The sequence below is a fragment of the Bubalus bubalis genome, chromosome 13 (genome assembly GCF_019923935.1).
Source record: "Bubalus bubalis isolate 160015118507 breed Murrah chromosome 13, NDDB_SH_1, whole genome shotgun sequence".
NCBI lineage: Eukaryota > Metazoa > Chordata > Mammalia > Artiodactyla > Bovidae > Bubalus > Bubalus bubalis.
Window position 1 is genome coordinate 86,556,207 of NC_059169.1, and position 26,099 is coordinate 86,582,305.

The 26,099-nt window shown below is 38.4% G+C and overlaps 1 long non-coding RNA gene across 1 annotated transcript in view; it reads right to left on the reverse strand.

The window, feature by feature from the left end:
• Positions 1-2,968: 2,968 nt before the first annotated feature.
• Positions 2,969-26,099, reverse strand: part of LOC123328858 — a 55,197-nt gene continuing 32,066 nt past the window's right edge. Inside the window, exon 2 of the long non-coding RNA XR_006543862.2 lies at positions 2,969-3,370. This is a non-coding gene — a long non-coding RNA (uncharacterized LOC123328858). The remainder of the gene's footprint in view (positions 3,371-26,099) is intronic.

The window sequence follows — 26,099 nt, forward strand, 5'->3', positions numbered from 1 at the left end:
AGTAAAGTTGCAGGATATAAAATCAACACACAGAAATCCTTTGCATTCCTACACACTAATAATGAGAAAATAGAGAAATTAAGGAAATAATTCCATTCATCATTGCAACGAAAAGAATAAATACTTAGGAATATATCTACCTAAAGAAACTAAAGACCTATATATAGAAAACTATAAAAGACTGGTGAAAGAAATCAAAAAGGACACTAACGGAGATGGAGAAATATATCATGTTCATGGATCGGAAGAATCAATATAGTGAAAATGAGTATACTACCCAAAGCAATCTATAGATTTAGTGCAATCCCTATGAAGCTACCAACGGTATTTTTCACAGAGCTAGAACAAATAATTTCACAATTTGTATGGAAATACAAAAAACCTCGAATAGCCAAAGCAATCTTGAGAAAAAAGAATGGAACTGGAGGAATCAACCTGCCTGACTTCAGACTATACTACAAAGCCACAGTCATCTAGACAGTATGGTCCTGGCACAAAGATAGAAATATAGACCAATGGAACAAAATAGAAAGCCCAGAGATAAACCCACACACCTATGGACACCTTATCTTTGACAAAGGAGGCAAGCATATACAATGGAGAAAAGACAATCTCTTTAACAAGTGGTGCTGGGAAAACTGGTCAACCACTTGTAAAAGAATGAAACTAGAACACTTTCTAACACCATACACAAAAATAAACTCAAAATGGATTAAAGATCTAAATGTAAGACCAAAAACTATAAAACTCCTAGAGGAGAACATAGGCAAAACACTCTCCGACATAAATCATAGCAGGATCCTCTATGACCCATCTCCCAGAATACTGGATATAAAAGCAAAAATAAACAAATGGGACCTAATTAAAATTAAAAGCTTCTGCACAACAAAGGAAACTATAAGCAAGGTGAAAAGACAGCCTTCAGAATGGGGGAAAATAATAGCAAACAAAACAACTGATAAAGAATTAATCTCAAAAATATACAAGCAACTCCTGCAGCTCATTTCCAGAAAAATAAATGACCCAATCAAAAAACGGGCCAAAGAACTAAATAGACATTTCTCCAAAGAAGACATACAGATGGCTAACAAACACATGAAAAGATGCTCAACATCACTCATTATCAGAGAAATGCAAATCAAAACCACAATGAGGTACCATTTCATGCCAGTCAGAATGGCTGCGATCCAAAAGTCTACAAGCAATAAATGCTGGAGAGGGTGTGGAGAAAAGGGAACCCTCTTACACTGTTGGTGGGAATGCAAACTAGTACAGCCACTATGGAGAACAGTGTGGAGATTCCTTAAAAAACTGGAAATAGAACTGCCATACGACCCAGCAATCCCAGTGCTGTGCATACACACCGAGGAAACCAGAATTGAAAGAGACACGTGTACCCCAATGTTCATTGTAGCACTGTTTATAATAGCCAGGACATGGAAGCAACCTAGACATCCATCAGCAGATGAATGGATAAGAAAGCTGTGGTACATATACACAATGGAGTATTACTCAGCCATTAAAAAGAATACATTTGAATCAGTTCTAATGAGATGGATGAAACTGGAGCCTATTATACAGAGTGAAGTAAGCCAGAAAGAAAAACACCAATACAGTATACTAATGCATATATATGGAATTTAGAAAGATGGTAATGATAACCCTGTATGCAAGACAGCAAAAGAGACACAGATGTATATAACAGTCTTTTGGAGTCTGTGGGAGAGGGCGAGGGTGGGATGATTTGGGAGAATGGCATTGAAACATGTATGTTACCATATGTGAAACGAATCACCAGTCCAGGTTCAATGCATGAAACAGGATTCTAGGGTCTGGTGTACTGGGATGACCCAGAGGGATGGGATAGAGAGGGAGGCAGGAGGGGGCTCAGGATGGGGAACACGTGTACACCCATGGTGGATTCATGTCAATGTATGGCAAAACCAATACAATATTGTAAAAATAAATAAATAAATAAGAAACAAAATTAAAAAAAAAAAGAAAGTTAGAACGAGAAAAACTAATACCATGTATTGATGCATATATATATGGAATCTAGAAGGATGGTACTGATAAACCTGTTCACAGAGCAGCAATGGAGATGCAGACATAGAGAACAGATTTATGCACAGGGTAGGGGAGAAGAGGGAGTGGGTGAGATAAACGGAGTAGTATGGATGCATTTATACTAACATACGTAAATAGATAGCCAATGGGAATTTGCTGCATGACTCAAGGAACTCAAATGGGGGCTCTGTAATAACCTAGAGGGGTGGCAATGAGCAGGAAGTGGGAGAAATTCAAGAGGGCAGGGGCATATGTACACCTATACCTACAGTTAATTCAGGTTGATGTATGACAGAAATCAAACCAATACTGTAAATAATAATCAGTCAATGATAAATATTTTTAAAAGCTAAAAAATGGTTATTTAGAAATTATCTAGAACGTCACACTTGAGAGAAAAAATAAAAAACTTAATATGCGGTCAAAATAAATAAATAAATTTGTAAAAGGTAAATTGTAATTAAGGAGATTCCAGAACTTCATATTATAGAAAATGAATTTCATTTTAGAAGCAAATTTGGATAAAACATCTTTTAAAATATTTTTTTTTGGAGATACATAGGGCGAAGGTTTGGTATTAGGACTGTTTGAAGATTGTCTTGGATGGTCCAGGACTGGAAAAAAGAGGAAAATTGATATCTACATCACATATTCTACTTCTAAGACACCAACCTTAGGAAACTATAAAAGAGAAAGTCCAAGATTTATGTGCCAAAATATTCATGGCAGCACTACAAATAACCTAAAAGCCTGGAAATGATTTAAATACCTAACAACATGAGGTTCATTAATAAATTATGCATATCCAGATGTCATGTCATTAAAAAGAATGTTTCTGAAGAATATTTGGTGATGGGGGGGGAGGGGAGGTAGAGCTCCTCATTATATATTAAACATAAAATTCAAGGACAAAAATAATGTTTATGCATATGGTATATTTAAAACTTAAACATCCAATCTTCAGAATTTTTATAATTCACTCTCTACTTCTCAGAGGATGTGAACATTATTGTTTACATGTTTGATAACAGATGCAGCAAGCAAATATTGGTATCTGCTATATATGTTGAAGTAAATGTTAAGTTCCTGTAACAAAAAGTCACTAAAAATAGAAAGGCTTCCATAAGACAGAGGTTTATTTCTCTCCTGTAATTGTCTGGATAGTGTAGCCTTGTTGAGTAGCTTCTCTTTGAAAAGTCAGTCAGGAAACCAGATTTCTTCTGTCTTGGTTCTTCAACTTCTTCTGGATTATCTTTTTTCTTGCATGATCAAAGCTGGGTCAATGCCACGTCTCTGTTCTAGCCTAAAGGAAGGAGCAAAGGGAACAGGTCCAAGCGACTTTATTTTTAAGGATGTGCAGCAAAGTGGCTTCTGCTCATTTCTCAGCAGCCAAAATGTGGTCACATGATCACAGCTAACTGTAAGGGAGTCTGGGAAATACAGTGGGAGGTGGTGTACCCTGTGACTTGAAGGAAGGACAGACGCTTGGGGACAATAAACTCTTCCACACCTGCCACTTCCCCAGGGATCCTTGATGAACTGTTCCCTCCAAATCAAAGGATTTTATTTTCTTTATGTCAATAGTGTGAACCCTCTGTGACTTTCAGTAAACCAGTTATCCACTTTAGTTTACTACTCACCAGGCAAGTAGATAATCAAATAGAGCAAAGAGAACTCTAAGACCACAACTTAGGTGGGAAAAAGCATTTTTACTGTTTTATTTAAATCTCTTTAACTCCAAGATCCATGCCATCTGGCTGGCAAGAAATAGCACTCTTTGGTGTCACTGGTCTCTTCTCCCCAGGTTGTGTCAAGGTTCCCCTGAGTTCCCGTGGTCATCAGTTGTCAATGCACACCAGATGTAGGTTTCCTCCAAGTGCCTCTTTCCCGCTGCTCACAGAGCCCAGGAGTATTTCTGTGGCCACATGTGCCTAAGACTCTGGGATCTTTCAGCATCAGTTCCTACCCCCTCCCCCAGCCCTACAGGGATCAGATCCCAGGACTGCTGCAGGCAAGGCCTTCAGTTCTGCTTTGACCTTCCCAGTCTTGTGTAAACCTTTCTCCTCTCTTGCAGTAACATTTGCAGAAATATTGTGAAAGCCTGAAGTCCAGACTAACATCACAAATGACAGAGACAGCTCTAGCTCTTCAGCAGGCTCTGCTTCCCACCCTGCATAATTTCTACCTGCTTAGAAAGGAAGAGGAGGGAACACAGCAAACACACACAATGAATCACCAATCTGGCCACCAGCTTGCTGGAATTGTGTATATAATCAGAACCAATGAATTGCAATATGTGGACTATCTGTTTTGATTTGGCAATTTCTTTTCTGCTTGGTTCCTAAGTTAGATTTTGTCAGATTTTGGAGAGTTGGGGAGGTCAGCCAACCTGCACCTAAGTGATGATCCATGTCTGAGTTTCGGGAGGAGAAAAGGAGAGTGATGACAGGACATGTGAAAGAGGAAAGGTGTTTTTCAATGGCTGCACCTAAAAGTTTGACCCAGTCTAAGATGAAGAGGCTGTCATACAGCTTGGAGGGCATGTATTCATGATCCAAACATAGGCTGGCAGACAGATGTGGACAGTGTAAGGAGCCCTGAGCAGATCAGAGAAAAGGGAAAGATGGAAATACATAAATTTCACCCAAAACACACCTGGGGGCAGGTAAATGAGTTCCTTTCTTTCTTTAGGCTTGTTTTTTATCTTTATCCACCTCCCGAGATAATAGAATTCTTTGGCTCAAATGTTATTCCTCAGTTCTTTGCCTATCTGACTTCCCAAATATCAACATTTCAAATTTTTAGAAATACTTCACATTTTTTTCCTGTTGATTTAACAAAAATCAGTGATTTTTTTTTAATTTAAGAAAACTCATTTTAACACAGTGAAAACATGACAAGAAGCAGCATGCAGTCAAGTCCCTGTTAGCGGAGGGGCCACCGTCTCAGCAGACACTTGGGAGGGCCTCAGACACCAATAAAACAAGGAGAGGAGCTCAATATTTTATGTCAGGAAACACTTCCTCTACATCCTCCCCTTTTCCTAAAAGTGAAGTTGTAGCAACTTGCCAAGATGCTTATGGCTAACATCTTTATTAATGATCTAGCAGAGATAGCAAATGGTACTTAAATGAAGTTTGCAGATGACACTACATTGAGAGCTGTTGCTAATAACAGTGAAGACAACACAGTAATAAATAAACCTGCAGTGGTTAAAAATACAAAGGAAAAAAGGAAGAGATACAGAATATGTAATACATATATGACAGCAATCACAGAATATGCACATCTTATGATGTTACATGAAAGCTGCCATTTCCCACCCCAAAAGGAGACCTATCTTGGGTTAAATACAAAACTATTGCCTCATGCAGAGAGGAAATCCCATGTCCCTTCATTCCAACTCTAATGGATCTGAACTTAGAATAGAATGTCTAATTTGGAGCCCTGTATTCAACTTGAGAAGGTTAAACAGCATCACTGACTCAGTGGACATGAGCAAACTCCAGGTGAAGGACAGGGAAGCTTGGCATGCTGCAGGGCATGGGGTCACAAAGGGTCGAACATGATTTAGTGACTGTACAATAACAACATTCTATTTGAAAAAAAAAATCAGAGAATAGAAAACAAAGCTGAACTGAGAATCACCAAGTATGGTGCAAATAAAAAGGTTAATGGGGATAAATATTTATAATTGCAAGACTAAAGAAATGTCTGCAATTATTTGGAAGGTGCAAACACTACAAACAGCATTTATTTAGCCTGGAGAAAGTCTTAGAAATAATGAAGTTAAGTATCACATTATTTAAGAAATATCAGGAAACTTTTTTCTAATCCACGAAAGCTATTATATGTAAGCAATAGGTGCAAAGAACATTTTTCCACAACTTTCATTCTCTGGGGAAGAGGAGAAGTACTGGAAAGAATAGCAAGGTAGTTAAAGAGAAAAGAGCAAAGACAGGGAAATTAAGAGAGCAAAGAGCAGGGAAATCAAGGCCTAAGAGCTCGGTAGCAACAACAAAGGCCCCTGAGGGCTTTGAGGTGGGGAGCTCTGGGCCAGATTACACAGCTAAGGGAATGCATTACAACACAATGAGGAAGACTCCTGATTTCCAGAACTCCTCCTTCCAGTCCTAGAAAGGATGAGCAGAAAAGCCTCCATTCACATATTATGGGAAATGCTTAGAAGAGATTTCTGAACCATATTCCTGGTGTCCTCTACAATCTCTCCTGTGATGGAAAGTGACAGGTGTACTGAAAATAGACAAAGCTTTCAAGACAATATTGATACTCTCTGACAACAATGAACTCAGAATGCAGTCGTGACAGACTCTCAGGTCTGACAATTTCTCCTCCCATCCCTTCCAGATAGTTAAAAGAATCACAGGATAGAGCAACACACTACTGGCAGGCTTCAGACCTGCCACATATTAAGTTACTTGACTTTTGTGAGCCTCAGTTTTCCCATCTATAAAAATGGATATTATAATAATATCTAGAAACTGCCATTTGCCTACAAAATCCAAGAATCTTCCTAATCACCTAGATGAATGTTTCATAAACTATTGTGTGTGTGTTAGTCACTCAGTCATGCCCAATTCTTTATGACCCCATGGACTATAGCCTGCCAAGCTCCTCTTGGCCCATGGATTCTCCAGGCAAGAATACTGGAGTGGTTACCATATCCTTCTCAAGGGGTCTTCCAAACCCAGGGATCAAACCAGGGTCTCCTGCATTGCAGGCTGATTTTGTACCATCCAAGCCCCCAGGGAAGCCCCTCATAAACTATTAGTTTTATAAGTATTAATTTTGTAAGTTAGGAAGTGGGCAATGGATAATATCAGACAGAGCTCTTGATCACATACAACAAAGCCAACTCTGTTGGTGATGAAACAGAGGAGATTTCAAAAGGGATATTTAACAAGGACAAAGATGCTATGGGAAAATTGGATATTCACCTGCAAAAGAATAAGCCTAAATGCTTTTCTTATACTGCTCACAAAAAGATTAACTCAAAACAGATTTCAGACTTAAATGTAAGGCCTGACACCATAAAACTCTTAGAAGAAAACACAGGGAAAAGCTCCTCCGCATGAGTCCTGGCAATGACTCTTTTAAATAAATTTAATGAAAGAAATGAAAAAATGCAAAAACAAAGAAAGGCAGTCAAACAGGATGAAATAATAACAGTTAACTTATTAAACAAAGTCAAAGACATTTAGTTCCTCCTCAAGAGCTATAGATAAATATTCTGTGTCATATCCTCTGAGCTGTTCTGCAGATACTGAAACCCCAACCCAGGTGGAAGAAGTTAACTATAGCTTTGACATTAGTTGCTCCATCTTATACAATTGCAAGAACTGGCCTCAAAGAAATGGGAACAAACTGATCCTGGAACTGAAGATTAGCTCTACTTATAACAATCAAGATGACACTGACCAGACCACTGCAGAACTAATTTCAAGATAATCGTCAGAGCTGACTGGGCTGTTTTGCACATAGCTCCCTTGCTCTGCTTATACCCCCATAAAACTCCCCTTTAAAAGGTCTTGCCCCCAGTCGGCAGTGGGGAGTTGACTTTTGGACATTAGTCCACTTTCTCCTCAAGTTGCTGACCTCCTGAATAAAGCAATTCTATTCCTACCAACACTTGTCTCTCAAGTATTGTCTTTGGAGTGGCAAGCACCAGAACTCGAGTTCAGTAACACAAGGATAAATAAAAACTGTTAAGCATATTTGGTGATAATAATGAGATATGCCACACTTCTTTGGTGTCAGGACTCCTGTGTTCTGGCTGTGGAAAAAACAGCACCAGATATTGGTCACTGGCTCAGGTTGAATCCACGTCTTGTAGAATAACATACAGGCTGCAACCCAACCAGAGTGGTAACTGAGTCTTCATGGACCATCCCACTGAGCTACCAAGCCAGCTGTTTCTGGATGTCAGGGCACACAATAGGGCCGGTGAATCCCATGGCATGGGCACATTGGCTCAAGGCTTTTGATTTGAAATAAATTCTCTCTTCTGTAAATTCTGGTCCCAGCTAAGACCTTGTGAAAAGGCAATCTTCTTACACTGCACAAATGCATAACTACTGGGACCTTGCCTCCTAGAGGTTCTCTCCTGATCCTTTACCAGGCAGTGTAGAGGGTCAGGGAACACAATTCTCAAGATTCTTCAGAATCACACACAGCAATCACAAGTAAGGCATTCCAGCCCAGCAGTCTTGTATCTCCTATCTCCCTATCTTCTCCTCCTTCCTCCTCCGCTCCTCTCTTTTTCCTTCCCATTTTACTCCCTCCTCTTTCTTTTAGCCTCTTTGTTGTTATTCTTTTTCATTCTTCCTCTACCTTTTCTTATTCCTCCCCATTTTTCCTAATTCTTTCTTCTCCTTCTTCACTTTACACACTCTTTATCATTTTTGGAGTTTAAATCACTTACACTCTTTTCCAAACAGGGAGAAGCCCAATTCTTACCTAAATTTCCCAGGGCAATATTTATTCCATTCAATTCCCAAGCATACTATAACTTAGAACATACAGGGGAGAAAAAAAAAAAAAACCTTTGAGACTATTACACTAAATTATTCTCTCTAGCATACAAACATTTCTCATTTGTCTTTATTTTAAAAGTTCAAGCTTTAATTCTTTCACTTAAAAAAATTAGTTATTTAGATATCAGAGAAAGTGTTTTCAAATTCCTTAATACAATCTTCACAAATTTTCTCAATTTCTATCCAAGATAATCTTTCTTTCAAATAAAACCTTCTTTCATATCCATGGTCTCATTAGATAACTGTGTTTTAAATTGAGCATTTGATAGGCTTTTTTTGCGGGGGGGGTCAGTATTTATTTATTTTTTAGCTCTTTTTATTTATTTATTTTTTAATTAATTTCTTTATTTTAATTGGAGGCTAATTACTTTACAATATTGTGGTGGGTTTTGCCATACATTGACATGAATCAGCTATGGGTATACGTGGGTTCCCCATCCTGAACCCCCCTCCCACTTCCCTCCCCATCCCGTCTCTCAGGGTCATCCCAGTGCACCAGCCCTGAGCATCCTGTCTCATGCATCGAACCTGGACTGGCGATCCACTTCACATATGATAATATACATGTTTCAATGCTATTCTCTCAAATCATCCCACCCTTACCTTCTCCCACAGAGTCCAAAAGACTGTTCTTTACATCTGTGTCTCTTTTGCTGTCTCGCACATAGGGTCATCATTACCATTTGATAGGCTTTTAATCTGTCTACATATTTCTTTGCTTGTTTACTGTGTCTGACTTAAGTACATTTTTCAAGAACAATACTTTCAACCTCTTTAGATATTTTCTTATATCTGTGTTGCTATTGTTGTTGTTTTACCTTTTTCTAACTTGTGCCAACAAATTTTACTTTGTGACTTTGATCTCTAGTAATACATCTATGATAAAAGTAATCATTATTTCTGTAATCTGACATCTTTCAAAAGCTTTGAAGCCCAAGTTTAAACATTCTCTGTTGATCATCAGACATCTGTTTGTACTAATAATATGGTTTTATGGGAAAAGATAAAGAATTGCTTAAAATTTCAGCAAAGATTTTTCAATTGAGGCATAAATGTGAATGTTTGAAAGAAAAGGCAATTTATTACAAATAGCATATGAGTAGAAATGGTCTAAAATGGAAGGAAATTTTCTAAGAATAAGAAAAGGTAGCTGGAATGTGCACACACACACACACACACAAAGATATACATACACTCTCCTCTTAATCCTTCTGGGTTTTGAATTCCTTTGAGGCTATAAATAAAGCTATAGACTTCATCCCCAGAAAGAAATACACTGATACATGATATCCACGGACCCTAACTTAAGAACCCATCAAACCATCTCCAAGGAGTAATATTAGATAATTAGTCTAAGTCATAATACTCTCTTGCTCTCCTTCTGCCCCAAAACCCCACTTGGGGCTGGCGCACTGGGATGACCCAGAGGGATGGTACGGGGAGGGTCGAGGGAGGGGGGTTGAGGATGGGGAACTCGTGTATACCTGTGGCAGATTCATGTAGATGTATGGCAAAACCAATACAATATTGTAAAGTAATTAACCTCCAATTAAAATAAATAAATTTATATTTAAACAAATTTAGCACAATAGTTCCCATGGTACCCATGGGGTTTGGTTCCAAGACCTTCATGGATACAAAATTTGTGAATACTAAATCATTTGTATAAACTTCTATAGTATTTGTATATAATCTAAGCACAGCCTCCCATTTTGTTTGTGTTTGTAATCGACATACAATACTGTATAATTTTAAGGGGTACAGTACAGTATAATGATTTGAATTATATACACTATGAAATGATTACCACGATAAATTTAGTGAACATCCATAATCCCATATAGATACAAAACAAAAGAAGTAGAAGAAATTTCTCCCCTTTGATGAGAACTCTTAGGATTTACTCTCTTAACAACTTTCATACATAACACACAGCAGTGTTAATTATATTAATCATGTTGTACATTACACCTCTAGTACTTATTTATCTTATAACTGGAAGGTGGTACTTTTTGACTAATTTCATCTAATCTCCCTTCCCCTAATCCCCTAATACAAATTTGACCTGTTTTTCAAGAGTTTGTTTAGTTTTGAAGTACAACAAACCTAGAATATTATTTCAGTTCTTGGTGCACAATATAATAATTCAAAATTTCTATACATTTCAAAATAATCACGATAATACATCTAGTATCATTTGTCACTGTACAAATACATGACATAATTATTGACTATATTCCTGACATTGTACATTTCATATTCATGACTCATTTATTTTGTAACTGGAAAATAGTACAGCTTAAATCCCCCTCTCCTGTTTCTCTCATGTCCCACCACCACCCCGACAACCACCAGTTTGTTCTCTGTACTTATGACTGTTTCTGTTTAGTTAGGTTTTTTGTTGTTTTTTTTTTAGAATCCACATGGAAAAGAAATCATAGTGTTTGTCTTTCTCTCTCTGACTTATTTCACTTAGCATAACACCCTTTACATCCCTCGTGTTGCAAATGGTAAGATTTTGTTCTTTTTTATGACTCATAATCTATATATATATATATATACACACAATATTATATATATGTGTGTGTGTGTGTGTGTGTGTATGTATGTACCACATATTTTTTACCCATTCCTCTACTGGTGAGGACTTGGGCTGCTTCCACATCTTGGCTGTTGTAAATAATACTGCAATGAGCATAGCGGTGTGTATATCCTTCCTCTATAGAGTTTAAATCATTTCTAGAATACCTCATACAATGTAAATGCTATATACAGTTTTAGCTACAATGTAAATGCTGTGTAAACAGTTGCTGGTGTGCAGAAAATTCAAGTTTTGCTTCTTAGAACTTTCTGGTGTTTTTTCCCAAATATTTCAATCCATGGTTGGTTGAATCTATGGATGCAGAATCTGTAGATACATAGGGCCAACTGTATTCATCCTGACATAAAAGTAAGGTCACTAAAACCTGTGGCTTAACCTTCTATCCATGACAACTGAGCAGTAAAATAAAGAAAGAATGAGTAAATGAGTGAATGAAACAAGCACAGCTCAATATGGGTGTGACCATGTGAAAATACTGTGGGCTCTGGTTTGGAGAAAGTCATTCCAAGCAGACAGAGGTCCATCTAGTCAAAGTTATGGTGTTTCCAGTAGTCATGTATGGATGTGAGAGTTGGACCATAAAGAAGACTGAGCACTGAAGAATTGGTGCTTTTGAACTGTGGTGTTGGAGAAGACTCTTGAGAGTCCCTTGGACTGCAAGGAGGTCAAACCAGTCAATCTAAAGGAAATAAGTCCTAAATATTTATTGTAAAGAGTGATGCTGAAGCTGAAGCTCCAATACTTTGACCACCTGATGCGAAGAGCCAATTCATTGGAAAAGCCCCTGATGCTGGGAAAGATTGAGGGCAGGAGAAGAAGGGGATGACAGAGGATGATATGGTTGGATGGCATCACAGACTCGATGGACATGAGTTTGAGTAAGCTCTGGGAGATGGTGAAAGACAAGAAAGCCTGTTGTGCTGCAGTCCATGGGGTCACAAAGAGTCGGACATGATTGAGCAACTGAAGAACAAAACTCTAAGCAGAAGAGATCCTTTCTGGGTGGAGGAAGAGGAGGCGGCATGAAGTGCCACGCTCTGTGTGGCCGTCACCAGTGTGGGGGCAGTGGAGGAGATGGGGTCACTCAAGGTGACGGGGATGGAAGCAAAGCATGTAATGATTGCCATCTAGAATTTGCTCTGTGGAGAAAGGGCTTTACACAGTAGATTAACTGCTCAGTTTTGAATGCCAGACTGTGGAGAGTACACTTGAGGAGGATAAGACCAGATATTGGAGGGAAAGACACCATTGGGAGATGGTTGCTGAAGTCCAAGACAAAGAAGATGAGAGACTGAACTAAGGCAGTGATGGTAGATATAGCAAGAAGAGGTGAAAACAAATTTTTTAAACATACAGTGAATAAAAAACACAGGACTTGGTAATGAAGTAGAGATTGGAAGTGATGGAAAAGTCAGTGTGCCTTCCTTCTTAGGGGCACTGGTGTTTCACAGAGGATTTAAATTGTAGAATAAACAGCTTTAGCATCCCAGAACCACTCCATTGAGAACTTCAGGTGGTCTCATACTGAGTACACAGCCTCATCACATGACATTCTCCTTCTACGACGTGACAGTCAAGACTGAAGTTAAGAAGCAGAAAAATTAAGGGAGATGAAATAAAGAAAGGAGGCTCACAAAGAGGTTGATACATCTATAAATGTCCTTGTAGTCTTTCATGTTACACTCACACACACAGACACACACACTGAGCCCCACAAATGCAGAGCGTCCCCATCAATGCCATATGCCTACAGCCTGTTTGGCCAGGATTTCTGTGCTACATAAAATGCACTGTCATTGAGTGCCTAAAGTATGTTTTCTTTGATTTTCAAAATATGTTCTTTCATATTGACAAATTGCTCCCATAAGTGCTTACCCTAGTAAAATCACAGTTATGATTCATATGCCTGATTCTGCTTCACTGAATTTTAACTCTATTTATAACTGATATATTTGGGGGATATTCTCTAATTTCTGGTAAATTCCCTCTTTTTCTCTTCTTTAAGTCACTGGCCAATTGAAAAATAGAGGAACCAGAAAGAAAAAGCAAAGAATGTGTGTATAAGAGTAATCTGAACCTGTATTAACTCTTGATGGTTATCACAGAGCCCTTCACCCAACTGCCTTCTCTCCATCAAGCACAGCACAGAAGGTGGCTACTGAGAGGATTTTGGCCCCAGTAATATCCATTAGTGCTTCTCTTAAGCAATCCATATATAGAAATATATATACTTAAAACAATGATTTTGTTTTTATTTGCTAATCCAATTACAAGCCTCCGAAGTTCCCACCTCCAACCAACTTGCTGTTCCTAAGCTCTTTCCATTAGGTTGAACCACACTGAATAACCTTTCTTAACATCAAGAATGATTGCATGTCAGCAATTGCATGTGGCTGAACTTAATGTTGTAGAAATTCTGGAGCCACTGATGTGTTCCTTCCTGAGTTTGTAAGGAAGAAAAACATTCCGAGCCACTCTCTCTATGAATGTACCTGTTGCAACACCTCTGTGCATCCCGTGTTCCTCCTACACCACTTGAGGATCTTCCCTTTTGAAAAATTTGTCTGGAGTTGAAGGAGTAACGACAGATAGTCTGAAAAAGTTAAGAGTTTGCTTGGAAAAGACCAAAGAAAAGCCCTCTGCAGCCTAACTTGTGACAGAGTCAGTGCCGTAGTGCAGAATTCTCCTGCAGCTTCCCAGGACAACCCAGCAAGGGTACAGCAGCCTTGTGCTGAGGACATGGTGCCCAGAACGCAGCAGTGCGAGAGTCCACTCCCTTCCACTAGACCCAAAGCACTGCCCTGGCCTCTAAGAAAGATCCTGCCCTCCTGCATGTAAAAAGAAAAAATATAGGTTTTTTTAAGATGTGGCTACCAAGAGAAAAATAAAGAATCCAACCTCTAAAGACCCTGATGGAAAAATTCACATCTGAGTTTAATAATCAATAGCGTAGGCTGGCATGCAGCTATCTCAACACACACTGTATGCTTGCAGGCTGTAATACAATCAACCTTTCATTTATATTTATGTGACCAGGAGGACTTTGTATTTGATGATTTTAAAAGATGCATGGACTCAGCTCTGTTTAATTCTGATGCATTGGTCTATTATCCACAAGAGGCCATTGGCTAAATTGTACTATTCACATGAGGGTCCATGATGGAAATTTATCAGAATGATAGAGAAATATTCAGATTTCAGTTTCCTTCAACAGCAAAATTTGAAAATATAAGCATATTGTGCTTCCAAATCGCTATCAGAACTAGATTTAAGAGAACTTCATTGTACAACAAATGCATTATTAAAACAGTTTGTTATGCTGCATTAAAAGAGAAGCGGCTTGACAACTGATGGAGCAGGAAAGGCCAGATCCACAGAATTGCAGCAGATGAAACCACAGAGTCAGAGAGTCAAATTCAGCAAGCCTGGAGGAGGCCGTTAACAATGAAGGAAGCTGGCATGTCATAAAAAGAAAGCAGAGTTATTGAAGTTTTTATTTTGCTTCAATAATGCAACATGTACTTAACTTTCTCAATGCTAATTCCATCTAGACAAGTCACTCCAGTTATCTAGGCCCTTTCATTCATTCAGCATCTATAGGTTGAGTATGTCAGTGAAGTGAAAGTCACTCAGTTGTGTCTGACTGTTTGCGACCCCATGGACTACACAGTCTATGGAATTCTCCAGGTCAGAATACTGGAGTGGGTAGCCTTTCCCTTCTCCAGGGGATCTTCCCAACCCAGGGATCAAACCCAGGTCTCCCGCATTGCAGGGCAGATTCTCTACCAGCTGAGCAACAAGGGAAGCCCAAGAATACTGGAGTGGGTAGCCTATCCCTTCTCCATTGAATCTTCCCAACCCAGGAATCAAACTGGGGTCTCCTTCATTGCAGGCAGATTCTTTACCAACTGAGCTATCAACATGATAGTTATTATGATGGACAGAAATTTCAAGGGGACTACTCATAGTCACTGTCCTTCGGAATCTGCTAGCCCAGAGAGAAAATAGAACACACTAGTTTAGTGTTCCTCTTGAAGGAGGTGAAAAGTAGCAGGAAATTCCTGGTTCCCAGTGGGAATTAGCATCAAAGAAAGGCATCTGGGGGCTGTGAGCCCCAGGGAGCATGTTCCCCTCTCAACATCCTTGTTTAGTGGGGCCTTTACGGGGCAAGGTATGTATCTGCCATTGCTTTAAGCAGTGGTGATTGGTTTGCATTTAATCATTTTTGTGTGCAATCAATGACATGCATATTCAGGATGCTAGTCTTGATGAGTCAAAATAATCGACTTATTCTAAACAACACAGGGGATTAAAAATGCATTAGGCTTGGGGTCAGAAGGCCTGGCACTGAGTTCCATCTCTGCCACTCCCTGCCTATGCAACCTTGAAAAAAATCACTCCAGTTGCAAGGAAATCACAACTATGAAATGTTGATGGAACACTGAACGTCACTAGAGGCCTAAGTTTCTGTGGCTTAGTGGAACTGAGTCTTTGCCCACCAAGCCTAACCAAACAGCTTTAAATGAAGGCCACTTCGTTTAGAACATTTTGACTTTGTCCCAGAGTCACATGTAGACTCTTTCCTGCCAAAGGCCACATGATCAAAATGGTGAAGCATATTTTGTTGTCTTGGGACAGTATATATTGAGAACTAAAGACTAAAGATCCATCCATTCAATGGGGATAAAACATAATCCCTTCCCCTGCCTGCATCAGGCCAGATCAGGAGCCCCACAGAGAGCAGCTTTTCTGAAGGGACAGGCAATTGCAGACACTTGAATCTGCAGGCTTCTTGTCAGGGGCGACTAACAGACTTTGCAAAGCAAACAAAAATTCAAGGTCTCTAAACACTTAAAAACTATCTTATGTTCTGCTCCCCTGCTTATTCATTCTCCATTAAAAATATTATAAATTTTCTTGGTGCTTTACATCAAGGCCATTAAAAGATATCTCCATAAACCCTCCATTTAAAGCCCATCACTACTATGGGCTTACTGAAAAAATCTCCAAAATTAAGTTCAAATGTGCAAACTTACTGATTAGAATCAATTTAATTAACCATAACATATGAAAACAAGCACAGTTTCTTCTTCTGGCATAAACTGTAGTTATCCAAAGGAATTTTTCATGAAGAACCAAACAAAATTGTAAATGGAAGACTGGGAATACTCTAAATAAAAGAAGCAAGTACTCCACCATCCACTTCCTGACTCAGAAGGGTTCCTCCAAGGTAGAAAGAAATACAGCTCCCCAAGTGGTCCTCCTCGACTGGATACAGAGCCAAGCAGGTGAATGGGCCATGGGTAACTTCAGTGAGGACCACCCTAGCTCTTCGCTGCACAGACTTTACTCCATATAACTTCCTTTTTACATCTCCTTAAAATGTTTTGATTAGCTTCTCATCAGACTTTGCAAAGATGGGAAGTGACAAGTTACAAACTAACCACACTGGGCCTGAATGAAAGGAGTCAAGGAGGACTGGGAAGCTGATAAAATGCCTGTAGGTCCTGACATAAAATTCCTACCCTATCCTTCAGATGCAATGATAATATCCGTTCACTCTTTTCTACTCAGGGATGTTATGCATCATCAGCTCCCAGTCTCTGAGTTTTACAATTTTAATAATCCCTAACCAATAGATCTTCATTTTAAGTATAAAAATCCTAAGGATTTCTCTAACTGCTGGACAAGCAACTTGTGAGGTTTTTTTTTTTTTTTTTTTGGTCTCCTTTATGCACAAATGCTAATGTTATCAACAAAAATCAGGCTTGTCTCAGGAGAAAGGGAGCATAGGGCAGTATTTTAGCCCTGAGAGAGCTTCATTGTTTGAATACATTAATCCAATTAGTGACCCTTGTACCCTTCCAGCTAATTTTAAACCTCTATCAATAGGTGATTACCCCATACAATTTTAATGAAAAGAGTCAAAATTTGAGAAATAAGCAAGAGTGCACAAAAACAGAATGTATGATTATTCTAACCAACATGAAAAAAAGCAATTCTAAGTTTTCAAACTCGGCATGTGTCCTCTCACAACTTTTGTGTCGGGGTTATCACCGAGCACACTGCTAATTTAACAGTTGTTTAAAGAGGCACTCTTCCGAGGGCTCTGATATCACATCAGCTCTCTTTTTCCCTCTCGCATCCCAAGGTCCATACACCAGACCATTGATCTGAGCAGATAGAGTCAAAGCAGACTCTCGTAGCCCTTGGAGAGCTTTCCAAGGATTGTGGGAATCCCTATAGATGTCTGGGCATTCTTTTTTTTTTTTTTTAATGAGGTAAAATTGACATAACATTACATTAGCTTCAGGCGTACGATGTAAATAATTCAATATGTGTATATACTGCAAGATGATCACCACAATCAGTTCACACCCATCGCCACATATAGGTACAAAATTTCTTTTTCTCTGATGAGCTATTTCAAGATCCACTCTCCAAGTTCCTTTCAAACATGGGCTGCAGTGTTATTAACCGTCACAGCATGGCAGGGGCGAGGTGTTAGGACTGGACTGTGTCCAGCCCGTCCTCCCTGCTTCCACTTGGCCTTCTCTCCTTTCCCTGATGTGTCGCCAGCGTTTAGGTTTTGTCCAGGAGAATTTGTTCTACACGGAGCTGTAGATCTGGAGTTCCTCTATGTCACCATCCTGAGCCAGAATCCCCCTGACAGTTTCTCTTTCTCCTTTTCTTTCTTTTTGGTTGCTCTGGGTCTTCGTGGCTCCCCACGGACTTTCTCTGGCTGTGGCGAGCCAGGGCCGCTCTTGGCTGCGGTGCACGGACTTCTCACTGTGCTGGCCTCTCGTCTTGGGGAGCACGGGCTCTAGCAGTTGCAGCTCACGGGCGCTAGGGCACAGGCTCAGTAGCTGTGGGGCCCGGGCTTAGGTGCTCTGTATCATGTAGAATCTTCCTGGACCAGGGATCAAGCCTGTGTCCCCTGCATTGGCAGGCAGATTCTTATCCTCTGTACCATCAGGGAAGTACCCCACTATAGTTTCAAGAAAATAAGTTCCAGGTTCTCAGACTGCACTCATACCTTTTCCTGAGAAGGATTTGCCTGAGAATGTACCTGGATTCACCAATGGCCCCTTTCTCACTTTATGGAAAGTAAGCCAAGGCCTCATTCCCCAGCCCCATTATAAAGATTATCAGGGGAGAGGACCTTTGTTCATGACTCTGCAAGACACTCTAAGTTCTTATGACTTCCAGTCCTTTCTTCTTTTTATGTACTTCTGATAAGAATGAAAGTGGGCATTAAAAATGAAGAGCACTTTGACCTAGCTCCACGGCCTGCAGAGCATTCAGTATTAGTTCCATTTTAAAAGGAAGACAGTGAGCTCTGAGAGGTAGTGTTCGATGTCCTGCCTAAGAAAAATTTGCCTTTCCCCATGTCATGAAGAATTCTGGGAAAAAACTAAAACCCTAAGAGATGTGGTGATTGCCCCAGTTCACAGCACAAGGGTGTCACTGAAAGTGGGCATTTCACAACATGGCAGAGTAGAAGGACGTTTGCTCATCTTCTCCTGAGAGGAGCTAGATGCTGAGCAACCATCAAGAGGAGGACGTAGGAACCCACCGAAAGAAACATACCCCATGCCCAAGGACAGGGAGACGCTGCAATAAGGTGGAAGAACAGGAGCAATCACATTTAAAATCAAAGCTCATACCCTCCAGAGACACTTGGAGGGCACAAACAAAATCTTGTGCGCACCAGATTCTAAATGCACATATACAATAAGGTGGGGCTAATGATAATAAAAGTAAAATGAAATAACAGGGGAGTAAATTGATAATTTTTGCTTAATGACTTTACTTCTTCTATTTCCTGACTGTTATCAAAGGATTCATGAGGGAGGGGGGATTCATGAGGGAGAATCTGTTGACAGCAAGGTAAAAAGAATATCTGTAGGAAATACTGAAGACAAAAAAGTGGTCCCTTCTTTTTCTATATTTAAATATAAGCACTTTTTTCAGCTATTCTATAGCCTCATCCCTAAGACATGTTATAAGCTGGGGAAAACGCAGCCTGCATCAGACAATAAAATGCACTATCAGCCAAAACAGAATGGGTTTGTGACACAGATCTCTTAAACGTTAAGTAGAATGTTTCTTAGGATTCCATATTTTGCAAGGTGGATTAGATAAAACCCTCACATAAACCCCTATAAGATTTCTTTCAGAAATTGGTGTATATTATTAAATAGTGAAAGGGAAAGTCACTCAGTTGTGTCCAACTCTGTGCGACCCCATGGACTATACAGTGCATGGAATTCTTCAGGCCAGAATACTGGAGCAGGTAGCCTTTCCCTTCTCCAGGAGATGTTTCCAAACCAAGGACCGAACCCAGGTCTCCCACATTGCAGGCAGATTCTTACCAGCTGAGCCATCAGGGAAGTTTAAAACTATTTTATCTAGTCATATTTTAAAATATTTATTCTATCTTCATCTTATGAAAAGTTTAATATTTCTACCTGTTAGTTATAAAAAACTATGCTACTGCCAGACTGATTCATTCTCAGAGGTTTATATACCTTTCTTTTTTTTTCATATGTAGAAACTTTGATCATAGTGTTAAACTAAAATGATGGGGTTATTACTTACTTATGTGTGTACCTGAATATAATTTAATTATAGCTAAAACACAGACACCAAACTATGACACATACACACATACAACATAATGCACATGCCCACACATTTACCTAAGTAATGCCATGACTATTATAATAATCTCTAATTTTTGTGAAATAATTTTACCTATACATTATACTATATTGTTACAAATTAAGTAATGAGAAACTATATATTGAATTATTTTGTTTGTATATCTTAGTACAAAATAGATAAATTAGACATATTAAATCAAAAAATTTAAATATAGAACTAATATTTTAGTAATCATTTTTATAAGATGAATTTCATACTTTTTCTTCAGAATGTCTATTATATACTTGAAAAATCTACTTATTGATACATTTATTTAATTTAAAAATAAAGTCAGAGAGATATACAATTCTAGGAAAAGATGGAGTAGACACACTTCTCTATATTCCTCCAACTAAGTACAACTAAAACTTCAAGACATTATATAAAAAGCAAATAAGTAGACTCTGAAAGGAAGAGAGAAGGCAGACCAGTGAGGGACCTTGCAATCTATGGAATTGCACAATGATAATTTCCCTACTTTTTCTGTTTGCCTTCTATATATTCTAGACTGAGCACCAGAGAAACCAGAAACATACAGGTACAGGGTTAAAAAAAATCTCCAAAACCTGCTTTCTACTCCAGGCAGACACTATGAAAAAAGTTGAGCTAGATCCTCACTCCCAAGATGTACCTCCCTACTGTCAGGGTGGTGTCAGACAAAGCTAAGCAGGAACCCATGGCGTTTACCATCACCCAGTGGTAAAAAGAGCTCCCACTGGAGGCAACATGGGAAGCTTAAACATCCACCCCTGCCCAACAGTGGTGAGGCACCCTATCCCAGAGTGTTCACGGAACGTAGACATCTACTGCATCTCATAGTGGTGTCCACCTTTGCCCACCAGCATGGTGTCAGAGGAGGTCTGCTCAAACAAAATATTTAAATAAAATCCAGCATCTCATGACACAACACTCGAAATGTACAGAATACATAAAACTCAATCATCATACCACAAACTAGGAAAATCTTAACTCAAATTAGTTAAGAAAATCAATATACCCCAACACAAAGATGACACAGGTGGTGGAATTATCTGAGAGATTCTAAAGCAGCCATGATAAAAACATTTCAATTAGCAATTACAAACCTGATTTAAACAAATTTTAAGAAATAGCAAGTTTCAGCAAAGAAATAGAAGATATAAAAAAGAACCAAATGGAAACTTTAGAACTGAAAAAACCAGTAGCTGAGATTTTAAAAGCTCAATGTTGAAATCAGCAGCAAATGACTTGGAGAGGACAGGTGAAAAAATCAGTTGACTAAAACACAAAACAGTAGAAATTACCCAATCTAAATGAAAAATTAACTAATAACAGCACAGCCTTAAAGATTTGTGACTATAACAAACAATCTAACGTTTCTGGGTTTGATATGTAAATGTAACCCCTGGGAGAAACTGGATGAAGTATGCCTGAGATCTCTCTCTACTGCTTTTGGAACTTTCTGTGAGTCTATAATGACCTAAAAATATTTTAATTAAAAAAAAAAATGAAGTTAGACATCTTCTGAGATAAAGTAAGTCTGATTAAGTTCATCAGTTTAACAATGTGCATATGCTCTCTAAGTAAGCCCTATGTTGGTCATTAATGAGCTAAATTTTCTACTCCAAACTTTAGATGAAAAACTATTTAAGCCACAAGATAAAACAAAAGTATTTTTAGTAACCTCTAAGGGAAAAGAATGTGAAAAATAAATATATAAGTATACCAAAAAAGTATTTTATCAAATATATAATGTGGCAAAAGTGAAGTAAAATTAACAATATATTTATTTTCCCTATCCTTTCTGAATGTATATTTGATTTGGATAAATAGGATGCCTATACATTTTAAAGTAGTAAGTACAATTAATTGTCATTTGATAGAATTTTTTTATACTGTACTTCCTAAAATTGGAAACTTAAGTTCAAGGAGACAAGGAAAATTACAACAAAAGTTTCCAAACTTCAGAGCATAATTATATATATTTAAACTAGTGGATATTCAATCATTATGATAATTAGATTCCACTGGATAATTTAAAAAAGTAATATAGTAGTTTTATATTCAAATGTCAATGTTTAGAAAATACTAGAAATTGCACTTTTTTGCAATTAATCACGTCTTTGAGGTCATTTTAAAAATGTGTAAAAGGGAAAATATGCAAATAGTATTTGAGGACTGTATATATAAGCCCAGTATCTCTCAGAACTGTCCTTCTTCCTCACTGGTCCTGCACCACTCTGGGTACTGACCATCTATCTCAACCACGTGGCTACATAGCCACTCACAAATAGCCTCTCCTATTTACACTTTTTTCATAGTCACTACTGGACCCTTCCTAGAGTCAGTCTTAGAATCAAGTGTTCTGAGTGTGGAGATAATATAATAGACTTTCAATGCAATGCTAATCTAAACAAAAAGTGAAAGAGAGGATTAGCCAAGGAGAAATGCACACTTTTGACCTAGGACTGCTTCCAACCCGTTTGATCTTTTTATGCTGGCTTTGTCAACTCTTGATCTCCTTTATAATTTAGTTTATTTCAAGAAAAATTTATAAAAGTCTTCTATATACCTAATAGCCTACTTCATGGCACCCCACTCCAGTACTCTTGCCTGGAAGATCCCATGGACGGAGGAGCCTGGTGGGCTGTAGTCCATGGGGTCGCTAAGGGTTGGACATGACTGAGCGACTTCATTTTCACTTTTCACTTTCCTGCTTTGGAGAAGGAAATGGCAACCCACTCCAGTGTTCTTGCCTGGAGAATCCCAGGTACAGGGGAGCCTGGTGCGCTGCCTTCTATGGGGTTGCACAGAGTCAGACACGACTGAAGTGACTTAGCAGCAGCAGCAGCATGCATACATAGAGGGGTAGGTAGATAATTGGATGGATAGCCTATATATCATCACATATATGTTTTACATATATGATGGTATAGCCTATATATCATCACATATATGTATTTAAATATATGATGTATTATATATATATATATATCGCATCACTTGGCTTTTAAGAAGCTTACAGCTAACAGATTTCAGTAGATTTGAAACAATCTGGAGGACAGGTGCAATAACAGAATATACAAAAATAGTTTTTTATCTTATCAAATCTAAGATACTATGAAGTGTAAAAATGTACTATTATTTAAAGACTCATTAAGAAAAACTACTACCATTTAAATTATAATAATGCTTTCTTATCACTTTATAAGCAATATAAATGCTTTATTATAAAAGCTTTATTTTATACTTATTGAAAGGACCTTTAAATGTACCATTTTATATTGTATATTTATATTGTATATACATTGAAAGGAAAATATGAGATAAGTTGATTAATACACTCCTGAAATTTCTTCCAATTCAAAATTTGTCTTTTCAATATCATTTTTTGAGTCAGAGCTTTTCAAGTTTACATCTTTCAATGTAAAATAGGATTTTATTTCAAGTTGCTGATACTCTTTCTGCAAGTATCTGCATGCTTTTTTCTTGACTTTATGGAGAAGTTGTCAACAAAAGATTTCAAACAAATAAGATTCATGATCCTTCTTTGAAAGTCTTCTTTAAATAGTGTGTTGACAATGAGGGTTTACAGTTGTCAGTCATGTTTCCTTATATAATAACCAACTTTAAGCATGTGCATAAAAAATAACTACGTTATGACTGCTGCCTGCCTGGTCACCAGTGATCATAAGATACCAGCAGTGATAAAGTTCTCTTGATTTCAGAAATGATAGGATGTAGGGGGGGAATTGTTTAGATTGATTTAATATGGTAGCATGAAGGAAAGAATCATTAATTTTCTCGGGGATTGTCTGGGTTGATTCTCACAGGTCACACCTGAACTTGATTCTGATTCATTTGTTATTTTATTGCTGAATAAACCTCCATTGGAGAAGGCAATGGCACCCCACTCCAGTACTCTTGCCTGGAAAATCTCATGGACGGAGAAGCCTGGTAGGCTGCAGTCCATGGGGTCGCTAAGATTTGGACACTACTGAGCGACTTAACTTTCACTTTTCACTTTCATGCATTGGAGAAGGAAATGGCAACCCACTCCAGTGTTCTTGCCTTGAGAGTCCCGGGGTAGGGGGAGCCTCGTGGGCTGCCGTCTATGGGGTCGCACAGAGTCGGACACAACTGAAGCAACTTAGCAGTAGCAGCAAACCTCCATCAGACAGACAAGGGAGGGGGAGGAGAAATGTGGAGACATGAAGCAACTGGGGTATTAATGAGTTGCTGAGAGCTTAAGATGGTCTAAAAGCTAGAAGGAGCCTAGATCTCAAAATAGGAACCTTAGACTTTGTTAGAACAGCTATTATGAGCCACTGAAATTTTAAAATACCATTCCTGTTGCCCAGTAAATGGATGGATTGCCAGAGAGTAAAGCAATCTTCTGACAGCAATAGATCAGAGGTGAGTTGGTGCTAAGACAACTGCAACCTCTCATCAATCCTATAAAGAACCAAAGCAGCACCTATAACATCTACACCCAGGATGCATGAAACCCAGCTCCACACATTTCTGAGTAGACAAACTCATAAAGAGAATCTGGTGCTGGGGTGAATCTCTAGTGGTGATCCTTTCCTTTTGACCTTTCAGATCTCAATTAAGTCTAGTAGGCAAGAGAAAAATGCTGCTCAGGCCAACCCCTCCCCAATTCAACCCAAGATGCATTAAATCTTTACAACTAAGAAAGGGAGTTTTATAGGTACTCTCCAGTAGGAGGCTAGCAATAAGAACTAGATAAAGTTCTTGTTTCCCAGAAAATATTTTAATAACTCAACAAGCATTTGCTGAAGCGGGAGGCAGAGAGCAGGGGGCAGAGAGAGGAAAGAAAAGGGGAAGAAGAAGAAGCAGGAGGAAGAGGAGGGAGAAAGAACCTTAAAAAGAGTCAGTATGTCAAATAAGAGATGCTATTTTCATTTTGAAAGCTTAGAACAGTTTTCATAGATAGTAGAGGAAGACATCTAAAAAGAATTTTTTCCTATAGTGTGAGATTCTGGTAAATTTCTTCATGCCCCCTTCTTTACCCCAGCTATATTTACTCACATGAGGATCAGAATTAGGATTTATTTCATTACTCCTCTGTTTCTGAGCCTTCAGTTTTACTTATGTTAAATTTTTGCATCATTCCATAGGACCCTGAGACTCCATTCAATTTTTTCAATCTTTTTCTTTCTATGATTCAGATTTGATCATTTTTATTAATCTACCTCAAGTTAACTAACTTTCCTCCGTCATCTACATTCTATTGCTAAACACATTCAGTAACATTTCAAAATTTTCAGGCATTGTATTTCATTTCTACAACATCCAAATGATTTTTCCTTCTGCTGAGATTTTTCTATATTTTCATTCATTGAAAACATATTTTTCTTTATATCCTTAAGCATAGTTAAATATCTACTTTAAAATCTTTGCTAATTCTAACATCTAGTTCATCTCAGAGTTTGCCTTTCTCTTAGAAAGGGTTACATGTTTCCAGTTCTTTAAAAGTCAAAATATTTAGGATTGTATCCTTGACATTGTAAGTATTATGTTTTAGAAACTTAATTTTTTCATATTCTTCTGAAGAGTGCAAAATTTTCTATTTTAGCAAGCAATTATTTGGTTGGAGTTGAAACAGGAATCTGTGTTCTTGTTCATGGAGCTGAAGAATGAATTTCACGAACATGCTAACTGTTAAGGTAGCAAGCAAATCGGATTTATTAAAGAGAAGAAAAGTACAAAGCCCTCAGCAGACACTGAGGGGGGTAAAGAGTCAGGCATTACTAGTAGTTTTCTATCTTTACCAGTATTAATCTGTACATTTTTGGTTGGCTCCTGTCCTTAAAATACATCATTTTTAACCAATAAGTTTAAAGGTCAGGATGCTTAACTTAGTCTTTATGGCTTATCTTGATCCTCAAATTAAGTCACCTCCCTTTCCCATGCCCCCTGGCCATTTTACAATGGACCAGTTGTATGGGCTTCAGATTGATGATTAGCAGTTGTTTTTCCCTCAGGCATATGGAACACAAGTTAATTGTGTTAATTCCTGGAGCTGAGTACTGATAATTTATCAGACCAAGGACACATTCCAGGAATCTGGGACAAAGGGTATAGATTTAGGTTAATGGGGTGGGATGTTTACTGAAAACGAGACAAGGTTTCAGAGTTCTATACTGACTGCCTAGTAATTTCTACCT